General features: G+C 55.7%; 1 protein-coding gene and 1 long non-coding RNA gene across 6 annotated transcripts in view; one reads left to right on the top strand and one right to left on the bottom strand.

Moving 5' to 3' along the window:
- PTPRN2 (protein tyrosine phosphatase receptor type N2) overlaps nt 1-19,682 on the top strand; it is a 987,645-nt gene that overhangs the window by 740,590 nt on the left and 227,373 nt on the right. The window lies entirely within an intron of this gene.
- On the bottom strand, nt 5,725-7,441 carry LOC129476898 (uncharacterized). The gene is made up of 2 exons (XR_008655158.2): nt 7,089-7,441; nt 5,725-5,948 (listed from the first exon to the last, which is right to left on the bottom strand). It is a non-coding gene; the product is annotated as an uncharacterized lncRNA (long non-coding RNA).

Raw genomic sequence — 19,682 nt, 5'->3', positions numbered from 1 at the left:
AGGCCCTGGGCCAGTTGGAGGGACAGTGCACGAGTCAGATGTGGGAGCCGCACGTGGAGCTGGGGCAGGACCTGCTGTAGGTCCCAAGGTGAGGAGGGGCCCTGAGCTGGGTCTGCTCTGGTGGGGAAAATGAAATGTCTGCTTGGCCAGGTTACACTGGGGCCTGCAGTGGAGACGCTGAGTAAGCGGCTAGAGGAATGCATGTTCAGTGTGGGGAGGTCTCGTGGCAAGAGATGGCGATGTAGGGTCTTTGGAACCTGGGAAGAGATGAAGGCCGGGCCAGCCTGGGTCTGAGGCTGACAGCAGAGAGCAGGGCTGCTGAAGCCTTGGTGCAGGGAGGGCCCGTTGCCCTCAGCATCCCTGTCCGGCACCTCCCACCCACGCTCCAGCCTCTCCCAGCCCTTCCTCCCCAGGAGCACGTAGCATGCTCCTGCTCCTGCTGGCCCCACCCCGATGGTGGGCCAGGCCCAGCCCTGACCACTACCTCTCTGACCCGATGGGGTTGTCATGTCTGAAGGGCTTGCACGTTATTCGGTCACATTTCTGGGCCAAATCTGGAACTTGGAGAAGAAAGGAGGAGGGGCGGCACCCTAGCCACAGGGGTGGTATTGAAGATGGCATGGGGGTCTCCTCTCCTGCTGCCTTCCCAGGAGAGGGACTGGAGGGCATAGGTGCTGAGAAGAAGTGGAGTCCCTGAGTGGAGCCAGTGGGACGCGGAGGAAGGGAGAGAGCCAGTGGGACGCCCACCCCGCCCCACCCCACAGCACCAGCATCTGCTGATTGAGTTTAAATATCAACGGTTCGATGTGTAGAGCCATCTGTAATACTTTTTAGCCACAGATTCTTTCACATCAATAGGCAAAAAAGAGGTAATTAATAAAACGAACATAAAGTTCTAATTATAGGGTGTAAATATCACTCTCAGGAGAATTATTAAGATGAAGGATGGGTTTTGTGATTAGGAGAAGAAAATAACCTACCCAGGGGAATGGAAAGGAGGCAGACATTCTCAGACCAGAAGCGACGTGTGTGTGTGTGTGTGTGTGTTCGTGTGCATCTGTGTGTGTCCATGTGTGTCTGCGTGTGTGGAGGGGCCACTGCTAACGACTGTACAACCAAATGGGAGAAATGGCCGGTCTGTTACTGATGCAAACAAGAAAACCAGCATGGTGACAAAATATTTAGTACGGGGACAAAGGTCACAGAGGCATCCTTATCATCTCCCAGAGGTGACAAATGACAGGTTCGTCTCAGAGGCAATTTCACATTCCAAAAGGTAGAGAACTAATTCTTTTTTATTTTTATTTTTATTTATTTATTTTTTGAGACAGAGTCTCACTCTGTCACCCAGGCTAGAGTGTAGTGGCGTGATCTCAGCTCACTGCAACCTCTGCTTCCCAGGTTCAAACGATTCTCCTGCCTCAGCCTCCTGAGCAGCTTGGATTACAGGCGTGCGCCACCACACCCAGCTAATTTTTGTATTTTTAGTAGAGACAGGATTTCACCATGTTGGACAGGCTGGTCTCGAACTCCTGATCTCAGGTGATCCACCCGCCTCAGCCTCCCAAAGTGCCAGGATTACAGGCATGAGCCACGATGCCTGGCCCCGAGAAGTAATTTTTAAAGAAATGTAGGAAGACAGACCTGGGGTCAAAGGAAAGATGAGCATAGTCCCCAGTCTTCCAGCTTGAGAGGTGCGGGGGCTCTGGAGGTTCAGAGGGGTCTCAGGAATGGACTCAGAATTCAAGACTACAAAGGATGCTAAAGACAAAGATGCCGGGTCCAAAGAAAGGAAGGAGGACACGTAGGAAAATGTAACTGACAGGTGCATATCCAGCCTGGCCCAGCGCAGCCCCTCACCACAGTCTCGGCTCAGGGAGCTCCTGGAATGCAAGCTTCGTACTGAAGGATCCCACAGGTCCTGCAGGGCAGCTCTTCTGGCCAGGCCCTGCCGCCGGGTGGCACATCCCACAGAGCACTCAGGAGCCTGTGGCCGCCTCCCGTCTGGGCCTTGGAATTCCTTTTGGCTGACAGTCTTTGCCTGCGTGACCCTCACGGGATGCCTCCCACGACCTCAGCCCGTGACCCTCATGGGATGCCTCCCACAGCCTCAGCCCGTGAACGTCCCTGTGGCCAGCTTGTGTAACCTGCCAGGTGGGAGGCCGGGATGAAATTCTCACTTGCCACACCTTATAAATATCAGGTGTAAATATCGCCCTCAGGAGAATTATTAAGATGAGCGATGGGATGTCCTGCAGGCCCAGCAACAAGGCCAGACTCTCCTCCGCTTCGTGAGAAAATGGTGTTGTCATCAGATAAACTTTGGGGCTGCCTGGGTGCAGATTCGAGGCTACACACTTCTCAATTCACGTCGGAGGTTTCACGGATCCTACATATTGCAGAGAAACCTGAGGTCGGTTTTTGGTTTTGCTTTTTAGTGATAAATCCGGGATGACACAGCCATGGGCGGTGTCGAGGGCTGGGATTTCAGTGCAGTTGAATCCCAGGCTGTGGCCCCAGTGCCCGTTCATGGGCCCCTCCCGTGTGATTCTCCCAGCTGAGCCGTGAGTTCCTCTGAGCAGCGAGTCGGAATGCGAGGCAGATCACTCTTTGCTGTTGAGATGGTTGAATCAGTGTGCCCCAAAATCTCCCGTCGAACCGTAATCCCCAGTGTTGGGTGTGGGGCCTGGGGGGTGGTGACTGGACTTGGGGGCGATTTTTGAATGGTGTAGCACCACCCTCTCCTTGCTGTTCTCATGATGGTGATTTTCTGAGACCTGTGTGTTTAAACCTGGGTAGCCCCTCCCACCTTGCGCCTACGCCCACCATGGGATGAGATTGCTTCCCTTTCACCTTCCACCATGACCGGAAGCTCCCTGAGGCCTCCCCATAAGCAGACGCCATGCTCCCTGTGCAGCCTGCAGAGCCCTGAGCTGATTAAGCCTCTTTCTTCGAATCATCCAGTCCCAGGTGTTTCTTCACAGCCGTGGAGAATGGACTAATACCACTGGCAAAGACGGTCCAAGTTGGTTTCCTCTCTCCAACCTGATTTTTAACGTTTCCTTCTCTTCTCTGCACCTTTCCCGGTGAGGACAGTGGCTTCCATGGGCGGGCGTTCAGTAAACAGCACCCAGTGAACTCAGAGCTGCCAGTTTACCCCGCAGGGGCAGCAGAGCTGACTAGGGTTGGGTGTAGATGAGCTCAGAGCCCACAAGGCCCCACAGTGATGTCATCATCCCAGTAAAATGTGAGATTCGGGAATGAATAGGAAAATCACGTGCTTAGTACACGTGACATCAGCAGTTAGGAAAGTTCACTGGGAAAGAAAAGCACCGTAAGTCCTCGCATCAATACTTGCAGCGACAAAATAACCTCAAGGCCGATCTTTCATGCCTGTGCCTGGGCGTCCCCGCCTTTCTAAGGAGGACATTTATGTAATTTAGATGGAAAATTGATGGGACTGGGCAGGTCCCTCTGATTGATGTGGAAGCTGTATCTCACGTCCTGGAACGCGTGTGTTTATTTGCTGTTTCACGGTGCGGGCCATTTTTCTCCAGCCAGAAAGGGTAGGGGTGTGCACCACAGGGCCTCCCCCAGGTTCGCCTCGGCGCCTGCCCCACCTCCATCACGGTGATCACGCGTGGCCTTGGCCCCGGGTTTCTGAGGGCTTCAGCATCACATGTGTTTGTTCTGCTTCATAGGCTCCCTCCGTCAGGCAGGTCAGGGTGTGACGTGCACCCCTCGGTGACCGACGGGCCGGCTAGGTCTCACAGAAGGTACACCAGGTGAGCTGCCAGGTGCCGCCTCCGCCGCCTCCGCCGCCTCCTCCGCCTCCTCCGCCTCCGCCGCCTCCCACCTCCTCCGCCTCCTCCGCCTCCCGCCTCCTCCGCAGGCTCACGAACCCTCTGGGGATGAGCACAAGCGCTTTCTTTTGAAAACGCCTCCATGGCGGAAGTTCCTTGGTTGCGGAGGACTTCGTTGTTATCGCTAGCTCGGAAATGAATCAAGTTCCCTGAATAAACATGAGGTCAACCTCAGCAATGTTAGTTTGGGCAAACGTCAGAGCAAGCACGGAAAGTGGCTGGAAGGACTTTCTCATGCGACTTATAAATAAATGACTGCCGAGCGCAGAACTCCAAGGGCCACAGATAGACAGCACCTTGGGAAGAGGTTGAGAGTTAAAGAGTGGTGGTTCCCAGCCTCAGCCCACCCGGGGAGGGTGAGCAACAGACAGTGCGGAGGCCCCACGTGAAGTCAGAGGCTTCGCAGGCTGTGGCTGGGGCCCAGCTTTGCTGCACCTCCCGGGGGCCTCCCAGGTGCACAGGTGAGGGGCTTTGAGGTTGAGTTCCCCCTCCCAGGTGCACAGGTGAGGAGGCTTTGAGCTTGAGCCCCAGGAGCCTCCCAGGTGCATAGGTGAGGGACTTCAAGCTTGACCCCCCACCCCGCCCCCAGGAGCCTCCCAGGTGCACAGGTGAGGGGCTGCGAGGCACAGGGATCCATGTCTTAGAGGAAGTTTCAATACTTCATAATCGCATCCCCGCTAAGTGGGGGAAGCACGCTGGCCTCTTTCACGTGGAAATCCCTCCTCTCTGAGGACTGTGGTGACGTGCTTTAGCATGACAATGAGTGCGGGCAGATATGAAGTATTTTGTGATTTAAATTTTGCTTGTGATATTTCAAAGAGGTTTCCTCTGGAAAAGGTTACTGGGAGAGAAGGTGGCTCCACAACTCTCCACACATTTATCGTGGTTTCAGGCTCCTTGAGCTGCTTTGCAGTAAGTGACACAATAAAAAATGTAAAATACAGAAGGCACCCATTATTCCCACTTACAGTTTTACTGGGTGTTCATAGAGGCGATGAAGAAATGAAATCCCCACATTTAAACAAAGCGGAGAGTGACAGCGAGGGTGATAGTCCTATTGTATAATTGCCTCCTTTCACTCAGAGAGAGGGAGAGCCTATTTTCATACTTATCCGAAAGCAGTGAAGCTTCAAAGAATAGGGGCAGACACAATGGGCTTTCAGAGGGAAGCTGCCATTGTCGACGGTATAATTTGTCACCGTGCTGCCTAAGTGCCCGTAGGCCGGCCAGGCGCAGAATCAGAAGTGCAGGCAGCCTGGGTGGAGCAGGGAGGTGTGAGCCTGGGTCAGAGCAGAGAATGAGGGGTGAGACACAGGCGGCCCCTCCCAGACACCTGGGCGCCGAGCTTGTCCTGGGCCCCTCGAGGTGTGCTGCCGAGGCCCGAAGGTGGCCTGGAGGGGTGCCACGAATTATGCCATTCAGGCCTCCAGCGGGTCTATACGTGGCCCTGGGGGACGGTGTCTCCTAGAGGCTCCAAGCTGCTGACAGGACACTTAAAACCCAGAGAAGCCAACGTGTTTTCCATGTGTGGCAGAACTCACCATCGCTCCTGACAGCCGGAGGGCGAGCACGTGAGCACCCACCCATCCCACCCCGGAAGAGGCACCACACCTGCCCTTGTCCCCACCCCAGGGTGAAGCCACGGGCCCTGGAGGCCCCTCAGATCCCTTCCTCCCCCAGTTTCTGTGATTCTACTTATAATTTGAACAATTCAAGGGTCAAACTCCACCTCTAGAAACGTGCATAGTCACCGGGTAGCAAGGGGGCCCACAGAGCACCCCAAAATGTAAAGGTTATCACCGCCGCGAGGATCATCTGTGACATGGAGACCACCCTCTGCAATCTCACGTAATGAAACACCTTTAGAAAACCTTAGAGTTTTTATTCATCTGCCACATTCTTTTCAGCAGAAACTCTTTGCTGTGCAGAGGGAACTGCAGGGGACTCTCGGCTGGGCGCCTGTGCCTGAGCCCGTCCTGGGCAGCTCCAGGCCCTCATTCTCCCGACCACAACCGCAGCCACAGATGCATCTGCGCCCCCTTCCTCTCCCCAGGCACAGCGCATTGTAGAGGGCTCCCATTAGTTCTGAAAAAAGAAAAAGCCTTACGAGACAGATAGAAAATGTATCTCATTTATTTAAGCTCATCACTGCTGATTAATCCCAAACCGGGGTCCCTTGCCTCCACTTTAGAAAAAGAGATGAGTTTTACACTCGGCACCCGTGGCCCTGGGAGATTGATCCGCCCGGTCATGCTTTGAAGTTGAAGCACAGTGCTCATCGATTGCTCACATTAAATGACCAGCCACGCTGTAGAATGTACAGCTCATGAATAAGAAGTGCCCAAGCCCTCCTAGTCATTGGAAAGCCTCAGGTCCAGCCATCACAGGGCAGCCTCCGGGTGGTCCATCTGCGGGCTGTAGGAGCAGAGACCCCCGGCCCCACCCTGGGCAGACGTCTCCCGTGCAGTGTGGCCAGCGGAAAAGCCTGCTTTCCTCATTCGCTTACAAGGTGTTCTGTGAGCACCCAGCTTCCCCAAGGTCCTACTGAGTTGCTTGGGACAGTGGGGAGCAGGCAAAGATGACTAGCAGATGCCCTGGACGTGCAGGAGCTGTGCCGTGTGAGACCCCCACCCCTGAAAACACACCCTCGAGCTGAAGGCAGCTGGTGCCCGGACGTGGAGACCTCGGCTGGGCTCCCTGGGGGTGGAGATGGGTTTCTCTCCACCGCTGGCTAATGTCCGCCAGAGCCACAGCAAAGAGGGGACCCAGGAGAGGTGGCCCCGGGGAGCTGAAACTCAGGGAGATGGCCCAGGGCTGGGCTGGCCTGAGTATAGCAAGTAATGCTGCACACCAGGGGCAGATGCCCCGCTGTGGGCGCCTGGCCTCTCCCGCCGCTTGCTGGCTGGGCGCAGGCTGCAGGTCAGAGGCTCTGTGCGCCACACCTTGCAGAAGGCAGATGGGAAAGCGAGCCCCGCCCCATGAGGCAGCTCAAGATGATCGGTGAGAGTCACTCGATTGAGCGGCATGAACGGGGAGGGGGCTTCATAAGGCCAGAGAGTTCCAGGCAGGGGCCACTTCGCCCAACTTTGACAAACTGGCAGTGTGACCCCCAGAGGGGAAGGACAGGCCCTCCGGGCAAAGGGGACTCCTCCATGACAGGCTGGTTTTATTTTATCGAAGCACTTCGTGGAGGCCTGATCGGCAGGAAAAGCCGCACATATTTACCGTACACATCTTCGGGAGTTTGGGGATCCGCGTGCGCCCCTCTGATCTGCCCTCTTGGGTGTGCTCCGAGCGTGCCGCACGGCATTGCTGGCTGTAGGCGCGATACCCTCCAGGTCCTCAGGAAACATGGTCTGTACCAGAAACCTCCTAGGAGAACGCTTTGTGTTTGTGACATAACAAATTAAGAATTTTTGATGTTCAAAGTTCTCTCTCAAAGTTTTTTTGTTGCCAAGTGAATGTAAAATCCAGAGGATGCTCTTGGTCAAGAGGGTGATCAGGAGACGTGTGGATGAAGCCCCAGCGCCCCTCCGCTCTCACCACCCTGAGTAGGGCGGGTGGGTGCAGGGAGGGAGGGACGGAGGGCGGGTGCGGGGAGGAGGGGCGGGCGGGTGCGGGGAGGGGGGCGGGCGGGTGCGGGGAGGGGGGCGGGCGGGTGCGGGGAGGGAGGACGGCGGGCGGGTGCGGGGAGGAGGGGCGGGCGGGTGCGGGGAGGGGGGCAGGCGGGTGCGGGGGGGTGGGCGGGTGCGGGGAGGGAGGACGGCGGGCGGGTGCGGGGGGGGGCGGGCGGGTGCAAGGAGGGCGGGCAGGCCGGCGCCAGGCAGGCGTGTGGAGGGGGGACCCGGGCACATACATGCATCCGCCTGCACCAGCCCCGACCTCATAGCCAAGCCCAGCGGCCGCTCCGCTTCCCAAGCACGTAAAACACACTAGACACGAGAATATGTGGACGCGGGCGCTTATTTCTTGTTGAATTTTGTTCTGTTTTGTTTTCAAACGTGGAATCGGGTGTTGCATCGTGTTCCATGATTTGCTGAAAATACTTAACAAATACGAAACTGTGGAATATCTTTCCTTATCACAGCAAATGGACGTATCTCATTCTTCTTAGTCACATAAAATATTTAAATACCCTCCGCGAGAGCTTGTTTTCCACTCATTTATTTGCCGTTGCGGGCAATGCCGGAGTGACTGTTCCCGTACACATACATGCGCTTATGCTATAATTCTTATCAATTAGATTATAAGAAATGGGATTTTTTTTGCTCATAAAGTATGTGCATTTTTATTGCCAAATTACTTTCCAAAAAGGCTTTATCAGTTTGCATGTGCAACAGCAGGTATATTAAAAAAAGTTATTAAACTTTTTAACGTTTACCAATGTGATGGTATTAGCTTTTGATTTTTTAATCATTACAGAACGGAACGTTTTTCATGTACTTATGTCTTCCCCTGAGCTTCACCCGAGCAGAGAAAATGCCCCTGGACCCTGTTTCCTCACCGATTTGTAGGAGCTGTTTGTCTACAGGAAATAGCAAACTGTTAATACTTCTGGATTTAAAAACATAGCTTAGGTTTTGTGACAACTTGACCCCAAGATAAAAAAGTATTTTATATTTTCTTCTAATTATCTTATGGTAAATTGTTTATTATTTAGATTTTGATCTATCAGACTTTGTAATATTGGATTCTCCCTTCATTTTCTTACACAATTTCCCACTTGTGTTTATCGGGTGGTTTTTTCTGTACCCCCGGGTTTGAAGTGCCCCCTTCATCGTACACGCCAGGCCCATGTGTTGTCAGGTTCATTCCTAGACCGTCTGTTTTGTTCTACTGCTCTGAACACCGATCTTCATGCGAAACACATTTTAATACCTGCGAGCACGCCTTGCCTCACTCCTGTGTCCTCCAGATTCCTTGACAGTTCCTGAGCATTTGCTCCAGGACCTGAACCCAAACCATCTTTAAAACCAAGTTAATGACATCCTGCCACCCCACGCACCACATACACACACATCACCACCACACACACCACACATTCACACCACACAAACACCACACACACCCCCCACCACAGACACACACCACACACACACCACACACATTCACACCACACAAACACCACACACACACCCCACACACATTCACACCACACAAACACCACACACATTCACACTACACAAACACCACACACACACCCCACACACATTCACACCACACAAACACCACACACACACCCCCACCACAGACACACACCACACACACACCCCACACACATTCACACCATGTAAACACCACATATACACCACATATACACACACCACCATACGCACACGTCACCACCACAAACACACCACATATACACACACACACCACATACCATACACACACCACCACACACACAGCACAACCACACATACCACACACACTTGCACACATACTACACACACCACATACACATCACACCACATATACTACACACACACCACACACATGCCCCACACACATACCACACATGTACCCCACAGACACACACACCATACCACACACACCACACACACATACACCATACACACATACCACACACACATATCACACCCACGTTTCACACCACACACCACACACACACACTGTCGAAGGCTGGGGACCTCAGGGGACCACGGAGCCACCTGGTGTGTGGCTGACAGAATTCCATTGTTGTCAGGTAACACTTTTGAAAAGAGAAGCCCGGGCCGCCCCTTTTCTCTCGGGCAGAGACGTGACCCTGGAGGCCTCCCACGAGCCTGCTGAGAGCTGAATTTCTGAGGCTCATGGAGCCCGAAACCCAGTGTCTCTGACCTTGTACAAGATGTCTGTGCCCAGGGGGCCTGGATGTCCCAGGGTGGGTCTGGCTGCCCCGGGACCACCAGGAGGGAACGTGCCCAACACGCGGCTTAGAAACTGTAGAAGCCAGTGGCACCGGGCGGGGCGCTTCTCCAGGGAGCTGTGAGGGCGAGGCCCAGGGCGGGGTGTTTCTCGAGGGAGAGGTGGGGACAAGGCCCAGCCAGTTTTGTTGTGTTGCTTTCAAAGCGTCCTTCAAAGGTGAACCAAATTAGTCCCCGAAACATCTGACTTCATCTGTCACCAAAGAGGACCAGCCCACCAGAAAACAGTGATGTCCCTCATCAAGTGCGGGCATTACCTAAAGTTGCTGACCTCCTAGAATTTCTGTGACGCTCTCCAGATTCTAGCAATTTTGCTCAAATCCTACCATTCTGACTGTCATGTAGTGACTGTTACGGTGACGGCTTGGGAAATGGAGGCAGGAAGCGACATGAGCTCCGTTCCTTGGGGAAGGCATGGGTTTTGCATCTGTGAGAAAGGAGATGGCTCTAGGGAGGTATCCCCAGCATTAGAGAGGTGGCTCCAGCGGCCTCCAGCATAGCAGCGATGTGGCCTCGGCTGCCTCCCGCATGGCAGAGAAGTGGCCCGGCAGCCTCATGTGTGGCAGAGGGCTGGCCCCAGAAGCCTCCCCTATGGCAGAGATGTGGCCCCATTGGCCTCCTGCATGGCAGTGGGGTGGCCCCAGAGGCCTCCTACATGGCAGTGGGGTGGCTCCAGAGGCCTCCTGCGTGGCAGTGGGGTGGCCCCAGAGGCCTCCTGCGTGGCAGTGGGGTGGTCCCAGTGGCCTGCGTGGCAGTGGGGTGGCCCCAGAGGCCTCCTGCATGGCATTGGGGTGGTCCCAGTGGCCTGAGTGGCAGTGGGGTGGCCCCAGTGGCCTCCTGTGTGGCAGTGGGGTAGCCCCAGAAGCCTCCCATAGGGCAGAGATGTGGCCCCAGAGGCCTCCCGTGTGGCAGTGGGGTGGCCCGGAAGGCCTCCTGAGTAGCAGTGGGGTGGCCCCAGTGGCCTCCTGTGTGGCAATGGGGTGGCTCCAGAGGCCTCCTGCGTGGCAGTGGGGTGGCCCCAGAGGCCTCCTGTGTGGCAGTGGGGTGGCCCCAGAGGCCTCCTGCGTGACAGTGGGGTGGTCCCAGTGGCCTGCGTGGCCGTGGGGTGGCCCCAGTGGCCTCCTGCGTGGCAGTGGGGTGGCTCTAGTGGCCTCCTGCATGGCAGTGGGGTAGCCCCAGAAGCCTCCCATAGGGCAGAGATGTGGCCCCAGAGGCCTCCCGTGTGGTAGTAGGGTGGCCCGGGAGGCCTCCTGAGTAGCAGTGGGGTGGCCCCAGTGGCCTCCTGTGTGGCAGTGGGGTGGCTCCAGAGGCCTTCAGAGCACACACCTTCCCCGCACAGCCCAGCAGGGCTGCATGCCTGGGAGCTGGGCTCCATGTGGCTTCTCATGGTGGGAAATCTGCCTTCTAGGCCCTTCCTGGGGTTGACGACTGAGAGGTCGTGGGGGACTGTTTGGAGCTTGGGGACTGCTCCAGCCCCGTGGAGGCCTGTGGAGAGCTCCCCCCTAAACCAGGATGGGTACTGGTCACGTTGATTGATGGCACACTTCTCCCAGGGTCTCCAGACAGCAGTGTCTTGCCAAGGAAGCTGAAAGCTTCCTGTACTTTTTTTTTTTTTTTTTGAGACTCTCACTCTGTCACCCAGGCTGGAGTGCAGTGGCACGATCTCGGCTCACTGCAACCTCCGCCTCCCAGGTTCAAGTGATCCTCCTGCCTCAGCCTCCCAAGTAGTTGAGATTATCAACCACGCCTGGCTAATTTTTTGTAGATTTAGTAGAGACGGGGCTTCACCGTGTTAGCCAGGCTGGTCTCGATCTCCTGACCTCATGATCTGCCCACCTCGGCCTCCCAAAGTGCTGGGATTACAGGTGTGAGCCACCGCGCCCGGCCCCTTCCCTGCTTTTTACTGGTTCTTCTCTTCTTTGGCAGAACTCCGTCTGAACACTGAGATTCACGAATGGCAGAGAGGCTGGGTCTGGCTTGTGTTGGCCTCAAGACCCGGCTGCGCAGTGCCGAGGGAACCCAGTGCTGGTTCCACATTGTCCAGACCTCCAGGCCCATCAGTGTCTTGGGGGTGTTGATGTTGCCAGCAGCTTTTATCCACTGGGGAGTGGAGGTGGGGGAGATGCCAAGAGGGGAACAGCCCACTCCAGCCCTTGGCAGCTTGGATGGGGCCCCCAGGTGCCTCCCCCAGCCATGAGCACAAATGAAGTTTGAGGGAGAGACGGGGCTGGGGTCACCCCGCCACCACCCCAGGGGACCCAGGTGGCACCAGCTCAAACACCACCCCGTCCTCCCACAGAGCAGGTTTCAGGGCATCCCAGGGAGGCCCCGGTCAGTGTGAAATGCACGTCCTTGTCCTCCGGGTCACGGCCACTCTCCTCGGCCTCTCTCTTTGTGGGGTCGCCTACAAGACATGAAGGACAAGGAGAGAGGCAGGACGTGGGGCCCAGGGGCTCTCCTGGCCCCCTAGACTGGGAGGAAGCCTCCTGCCCGCCCTACCCGCTGGGGGTACCCAGGCACAACAACAGCTGGAGTCCACGCGCCCCCCAGGCCCACCAGCTGCTGCGCCAGACTTTCTATGGCGTCTTCAGATGTCACTCCCAGCAGAGGCCAGACCCCCTCCTGTCGCAGTTTCCATCAAGGCGGGGCCTGGAGGCCACGGCTGAGCCTCCTTGCTCACCTGCTCCCCGACACCCCAGAGGGGTTGTGGGCGTCCACCAGCATGCGGGGGTCATAAGTGGCATCTGAGTGGGTTTCCCCCGAATTGCTTCCAGAAGAGCCAGTCCCGGGCAGCCACCCCCGTGTCCCCCGCCGCACCTGTGTCCACCTCCTGGGCAGCCACTCCTGTGTCCCCCACCGCACCTGTGTCCACCTCCTGCCCCTCAAGCTGTCCCAGGCTCCGTGGCTTCCTCAGTCCATGGGACCCACAGCCGACGCTGGCGCCACGGGACCACAGCCGATGCTGGCACTCTGTGTGCGGTGCTGCAGACAGCACCATGGGGTATGCCCAAGCCGCTCCCTGCACTTCCCATGGTGAGCACTGGGTGCTGGGCACTGGGCGGGCAAGGCCAAAGCCGCTGGAACGTGCTGCCTGCCTGATGATGAAACCACAGCAGGCCGAGGTTCTGTGCGTCTTACGCATTTTAAATGTGGCTGTTTCTCTTCTAAATGTTACCGCTGCCACGTGAATTCATGTTTCCAAACGCGTTGCAGTGAGAGGGTGCTTTCTGCACGGATGTGGCCTGGTGTGGCCCTTACCAGCAGCACCTCACCGTCCTCCATCTCTGGGGACCACAGCGAGGCTCCCAAGAGTGGGAGCGAGCCTGGCCCTCTCCCCATCACCAACTACCTGGGGGCAGCCACTCTGTGCTCCCAGCCTCAAGGGACTCACGCTGTGGACAAGCCCAGTTTCCAGTGCCACCCGCGGCCGGGACAGCGCCCAGGAGTGCTTTGTGAATGGGACGAAGATCACAGCAAATGAGACCGCCTCTGGGGGCTTTTCCCAGAAGCACAATAAATAATCTTCCTTCTTAGACTTTGTGGCCCTTAAACTTTATAACAAGTCAGATATTTAGGCAGTTTTTCAAAACATGTTCATTTAAATAAATACTGAACTAGCACTAAATGCTGGTGAGAAAACCAGCAAGACTAAAGCCAGGATACGTGAACAGTACCTGCGGGGACCTAGGTGCTAGTCCTGGTTAATATTACCAGGGCCGTTCCCTGCATGGTTTGTGTGAACAGGGAGAACCCCACGGAGGGCTGGCCCGAGGGCCTGGGATCCACGCCACAGCAAAAGCGCTCGGCCAGCTGAAGTCCAGGGCACACACTCGGAGCTCGGCTCATGCTCGTGCCCCACAGTGGGTAGAGGAGGCCAAACAGCAGGGGCCTGGCACTTGCACGGGGACGTCTCTCCTGGAAGCAGCAGCACCCAGAGCCAGCCCAGGGGGTCCCTGCAGCCATCCCCACCCGGCCCTCCCACCCTGCTACCCAGGTGAGCAGGCTGGTGAACACACACACAAAAAAAACCCACAGTGATTATGAACTCCAGGAAAACCTCCCCTGTTGTGCAGGAGGGAAAACACAGGCTTCAGCTGGGCCCCCTGCGCGTCTCAGCTCCCAGCCAGGCATGGCAGCTGCCGGACTGTGTACCTGGAAAGGATTGCGATTCTTCTCTCCTCCGGCCATGCTTCCCCGGCTGGCCCCAAGCCCGTCTCTGAGCAGGCTCCTCTTTGGTGTGCTGTGCCTACGGTCTCCGTCTGTGCCCTCTGCCCGCTGTCTGCAGAAAGCAGGGACCCTGGTCCTGGAAGAAGCTTCCCTCTGTGTCTGTCCAGTGTAGACTGTTCAGATTTCAGCGGAGACCAGGTTTGCGGACGGCACCCACACAGGTCGCAGGCACTCTGGTCCTGGGGAGGCCTGCCCGCGAGTGCTGGCTCTATTCTGGGAGTGGGGCCGGCCTGGGGCCCCTCTGAGCCCTGCCCGCGGGCTCCAAGGCCTTTTCCACCATCTCCTTTCATCCTTGGAGGCAATTTCGTTTTGGAGCACCGTGGTCTGTTTTCACTCAGCGGCTTTGGGGTTGGGGGGACCCGCGGCAGCTGTGGATCCACTGTCACCATGAGTGTGGATTTACACCACTGGCCTCGGCGCCCCAGACAGGGCAGGCGGCACCCCCGTGCAAGCCTGTGGGGTGGGGCGTGTCCCCACGTGGGCGTGGGTTATCCTGCTCCATGCCAAAGCCCCTGTGGGGAGAGCCTGTGCTGGCTGCTTCTCAGTGTTCGGTCAGCCTTCTCGCTGCTGTGACAACATTCTGGAAACACACACACAGCTTTGTTCAACTCCCATGACGACGCGATGAAACAGCGGCTGTAACTGCCGTTACAAGCGGGAAAATGGAAATTAAAGAGACCGCGTGACCTCAGCTGCCTGGACAGAGGGCCTCGGCTCCCTCTGCTCTCCTTTCCAGCCCCACTGCTCACCTGGCCACTGGGGAGGGACGCATTTCCTCAGAGAAACAGCTGCCCACCCATTTGAACAAGTCCAAAAATATCTTGACCTTATTACTTGTCCAGGCCCCCTGGGCCCCTACGTCGCCCCACACGATGGTTTCATTTCCTTCCATTAGCTGCAGAGAGGCTGGGTGTGGGGTCAGGGTTTGCTGTGAAATGTCGAGACCCAGGGGGCCCTCGGTTTGCACTGCCACAGGATCAGCTCAGCCCCTGCCCGTTTCATGGGTCAGTTGCTTTTCAAGCCCTTTGTGGGGAGGAGGGCCAGGCCGAGCGGGATAGGGCTTTCTCTCCAGCGCCGCGGCTGAGGCTGAGGTGGTTCCTGCAGGGCAGGAAGGTTCCCACAGCCACAGCTTTTGCAGCTGAGGCTGGACCCAGCCCTGAGCCTCGTGGGCGCTGCTGCAGGTCGGCATCTTGCTAGGAGCGCCCCCTCCAGTGTGAAGCAGCAAACGAGCCCAGGGTGAAGGTTCAAGGGGCTGCTGAACCGCCCCCCTAATCTGTCACTGTGCAGATGCTGAGACCCCAGAGGTGGGGGCAGGCCCTCCACTTGGCCTCCTGAGGCCTAGTTGGTGCCTTTCCAAATAGGCCAGGCTGACTCACGAGCTGCTCTGGGCCAGAAGCCACGTGGTAAGATTGGTCCCTGGCCTAACGTTGAGCTGCCTGTGCCCTGCCCACAAGCAGAATTTAGGAATAGTCCCTGGAAGGAGAACTAAACACACCCATCCCGGCTTCCTTCTCCTCCTCTGCTCTTACACCACGAGTGTCTCTACCTTGACAGACTTAAACTCCAACCATGTGGGAAATGTTTCAGCCACTCATCCTGAATTTATTCCTCGTGGGCCAGCAGCTACGCTCTGCTTGAAAGAGTAAGAGATGGAACATCCTCCATTCAGCCAGCCTCCCGGCCCTCTGGAAAGACACCTGCCTTCCTGGTTTCACTTTTCTACTTGAATGAAAACAGGGCAGTGTTCAAGCCTCAGACAGCCTGGAGCAAAGATGAAATGTGAACAGCCTCTGGAGGAAATCACTGAAAAGTAGGGTCATACAAATCCACATGGGAAACTCCATTTTCTGAGTAAGTGGGAGTGGGGCAGGAGGCTGAATCCAGGACCCACAGGTGGGACAGGCCTCCCTGCCAGGGCGTCTTCTCTGCTGTTTAAAGAGGGCTCCTGGAATTGTTTACTGCCATACTTTTCTTTGCAGAACTTTTTATAGCTGGGATCGGTCAACTTTAGTATGGACTCCGCTGGCCCCTGCATGCCAAGAATTAGTGGAGTTCTTAGTAAGATGACTTCGTACTAGATTAAATAAGCACAAGGTGATGTTCAGGATTGTGGGCTGTCAGCTCCTCTTGGGCCAGCAGTGCCGAGGAACATCAGGCTCAGACATGCGTTCGATGAACCTTCCTAGGTATGGATGGACGTATGTCCCAGGCTGTGTGGTGAGGACCCTCCTGGTGTGCTGTGTGTGGGAGTATCCACTGTGCATTTCATATTCAGATGGGAATGTGAGTAACAGCCCATGTGTCACAGCACCGCCAAGGCAGGTGTATTCGTCTGTTCTCACGCTGCTAATAAAGACACACCCGAGACTGGGTAATTTATGAAGGAAAGAGGTTTAATGGACTCACAGTTCTGCAGGGCTGAGGAGGCCTCAGGAAACTTACACTCACAGCAGAAGGGGAAGCAAACATGTCCTTCTTCACGTGGCGGCAGCAAGGAGAAGTGCCGAGCAAAGGGGGAAAAGCCCGTGATAAAACCATCAGATCTTGTGAGAACTTGGTCACTATCGGGAGAACAGCATGGGGAATCCACCCCTGTGATGCAATTACCTCCCACCAGGTCACTCCCCCAACACGTGGGGATTATGGGACAATTCAAGATGAGATTTGGTTGGGGAAACAGTCAGACCATATGAGCAGGCCAGCACCGAGCACACACAAGGCTCCCTGAGTCAAGGAGCCAACACACTCCATCACCCCAGCGCCTCTACTATTTAAGGAAGGAGAACAAAGCCTTTATTTTCATTGTCCATTTTCCTCTGATTCCTCTTTCCAAACTGGGCATTTTTGTGCTAGAAAGAAATCCTGAATGTTGATGCGATGTTGTGTGATCATCTCTTGGGTAGTCATTTTCCAAATAATTTCTTGGAGTACCGACACTCGTTGTTCTTTCAGGGACCCCTGGGGACAGTTGGTATATTATACATGTATGAGTTTTTAGATGGCTCCTCTCTCTCAGGTTATTTCTGCTGTTTCTGTTAAGATTATAGACAACATAACTGGGATGTGTGATTTCATAGGTTGACCCTGATCAGCTTCCCATGCCTGGATGATCAGTAAGAAGCCCTGGACCCCCTCTGTGGAGGGCGGGCTGCAGCTCCCTACCCTTAGAGCTGGTTCACTGTTTTCAGATACTGGGGCCAAACCGGCCCTCCCAGACGCCTGCTGGAACCGATTCCACCTGGCACTGCGTGCATCCCAACCTGGGGCCCCTTTAATTCTCGGATGCCTGAGTCCAGATCCACTTAGTGTGGTTGGTTGGAGCCTGTGCTAGGGCTGAGGTCACGAGCTGAATTCTTACATGAACAAATCAGTTGCAGTTTGGTCTGTGGCTTTGCACTGCACACCTCTGTGCACTGCACACCTCTGTGGCCGCCCCTCAGCATGGGGTCTGTGGTCCTGCGCAGAGCAGGCGAGGTCTGGGTAACCCATCAGGGCAAATCCACCCACCCTTTTGGCAAAGCCAGCCCAGGTTTATTCCCTAGGGATGAAGAAAGAGGTGGTGTAGGCAAGGCCATACCTGTGTGCCCGCACCCAGGAACCTAGTCCTGTCTGTGGGAAGCTTGGAGGAAAGTGGCGGCTGAAAATGCAGGAAGCTTCTCAGGCATATGGGCGTCTGCCTGAAGCTGCTGTGTGGGCATTTCACGTCCACCCCTGAAAGCTCAGAAAGGGCTGACAGCTGCCGCCGAAGTCAGTGGGGTGTGGTTTGCCACAGAAGTCAGTGACGGCAGTGGGATGTGATTTGGAGCTGGCTGGGAGGCCGGGGCAGGGTATTGAGGCTGAAGTAATACAGCATGTTTTGGATACTGTGAAGTCAGATGACTTGATAAAGACGCAGAAATAACGATTCTACTGAGGGCAAGGATGCAACCTGGGAGGAAGCTGGGTCAGCTTGCACTCAGTCACGAAGCTTCCGCCACGCACCACCCAGGAGCTCTCCCAAATGCACGCTTCATACTCGAACTTGTACAGATGGGAACCCATGACGATAAAACCAGGCTCTCTGGGATAGTATTGAAAAAGTGGAAGTTCTCTTAGTACAGATTCATCTCACCTTGAAGTCTGAGAGCAGATCCAGAAGAATTGATTGCAGTGGTCCAGTCTGGCCTGATTTGATGGTGTTTGCTGCATTTGCTGGGACCAGAAGAAGGCACACACATGTTGGAAGCACTGTCCTCAAAGAGATTTGACATCAACAACTCGGCACAGGAAGGGTTAACTGTCTGTTATTCTGAGAATAGGTTTTGGTCCAGACATGTCCAGGCGGTAATGTAGCAGACCCTCCACTTTGAGGAGATGATAATAACACTAGCCCATGTGTAATATATCAAATCAAAAGCAGCCCTGGACTTGGGAAGGACAGACTTTTCATCAAAAGGCCCAGTGCTGTGGGGTCAGGGCTGTGACAGGGCAGTGCTCTGGCCACAGGACCACCAGCATTACCATGGCCGGGCGAAGGGAGCCCTTGTCTTGTTCCGCAGAGGGGAGTGAGCATGGCTAGAAGGAGCCGCGTGTGGGTGACGTGGGTGTGAGCGGACCAGGATGTGGGCTGATTGTGGCTGTGAGTGGCAGGAGGTCAGAGAAGGTTTGGCCTGGAGTGCCTGGCTCAGGGGCTGCCCACTGCCTCGGTGGGGGTGGCGATAGTTCAGGTGCACAGTGAGGAGAGAAGTGAAACCGACCTTTGGTTAGTGAGTATTCTGTCCTGATTGATCCCTGGGGAACTGTGGGGCAGCTCATCATGGATGAGGCAGAGAAAGCGAGTTTGGAGAGCTCGTCCACCTTGGCCCCGGGGGTACCGCGAGTCTCATCCAAGCAACAGTGTCACATGCTCTCTCCGTGCTGGGTGTGGCCCCATCATGCATTCCAACATAGGGAATACCCGTGACCACCCTGGGAAATGGGTGAAGTCCCATTGTGCAAACAGGGAAACTGAGGCACAGAGGAAGGCAGTCCCTTGTCCAGGGGCCTCTCACAGCAGAGGCATGCAGAGCCAGGACTGGAAGCCAGCAAGAGGTCTGCTGTGTGCCTGACTTGGCTGCCACAGTCTGCACCGTGTCGAGCTGCCCGTGGGGACAAGCAAACTTCAGTTGCTCTGGGCCGTGTTCCGCCATCTGATCCAGCAGCACGGCCCCTCCACCGAGCCTCCTTCACACTCCTGAGACCTTGCTGGGCAGCCGCCACCCCTTATATAAACTGACAGATAGGGCTGGATGCTTTGACGTCACCTGAAGCTTCACCTTCAGAGTGTGCACTATCCCATCCTGTTTCAGGTGTTTGCTGGGAGTGGGAAGGCCGTGTGTAAGGAGCAAGGGGAGCAAGCAGATGCCTCGCTCTGAGGACCGTCCTTGTGCTGGAGGTAGACCAGGAGGACACACGGCCCAGAGGCTAATTCTTTAGTAGTAGAGATACGTGGTGGGATCATAAACAAAGACAGTTTCATTGGCTTTTGCTCATCACTGGTGAGCCCTGATTATAAAGTATCGAATCAGAATTCAACTAGCCAAGCCATTATCAAAAACTCATAGCAGTTCATCAATAAGTGTGTAAAATCCTACTCTCCGTGGACATTGTGGACCTTGGGAACTGGGGTCAGCATTTTTATTAACCC

This window comes from Symphalangus syndactylus, chromosome 6 (assembly GCF_028878055.3).
Source record: "Symphalangus syndactylus isolate Jambi chromosome 6, NHGRI_mSymSyn1-v2.1_pri, whole genome shotgun sequence".
Lineage (NCBI taxonomy): Eukaryota > Metazoa > Chordata > Mammalia > Primates > Hylobatidae > Symphalangus > Symphalangus syndactylus.
Note: the sequence above shows the minus strand (reverse complement) of the source record. Positions and strands in the feature narration are given on the sequence as shown.